This window comes from Corvus brachyrhynchos, unplaced genomic scaffold, assembly GCF_000691975.1.
Source record: "Corvus brachyrhynchos isolate BGI_N302 unplaced genomic scaffold, ASM69197v1 scaffold1680, whole genome shotgun sequence".
NCBI classification, from domain to species: domain Eukaryota; kingdom Metazoa; phylum Chordata; class Aves; order Passeriformes; family Corvidae; genus Corvus; species Corvus brachyrhynchos.
The window spans coordinates 6,689-7,086 of record NW_008235551.1 but is presented as its reverse complement, the minus strand read 5'-3'; positions in this window follow the sequence as shown (position 1 = coordinate 7,086).

Below are 398 nucleotides of genomic sequence, written 5' to 3'. Positions count from 1 at the left end.
CCCCTCTGGGAGCCCTCGCAGCCCCACAGAAGTGCCAGTGGGACCCTATAGGGCCCTATAGACCCCGCTCGGCCCCTATAGCCCCCTCAGCTCCTCCGCACTCCCCTGGTTGGCCACCCTGGAGCATCCCCACAGCCCCCTGCGGCTCTGCGGGTCCCCTACAGATTTCTGTAAGTCCTCATATAATTTAGGAGAAGTTCATAGATGCCGTTAGAAGCTCCCAAAATCTTCTGTATTTTTTCCTCGCGTTTTCGCGGAGTTGTGTAATCCGGCGTGATGCTACATAAAATCTCCCCTGGCTTTCTCCGCGCTCTTTAAAAGCTCCTACTAGCCTCTCACGGGCCTCTCGAGCCCCACACAACCCCCCCTTAAATTCCTACAGCCCCCCATGGGTCCCT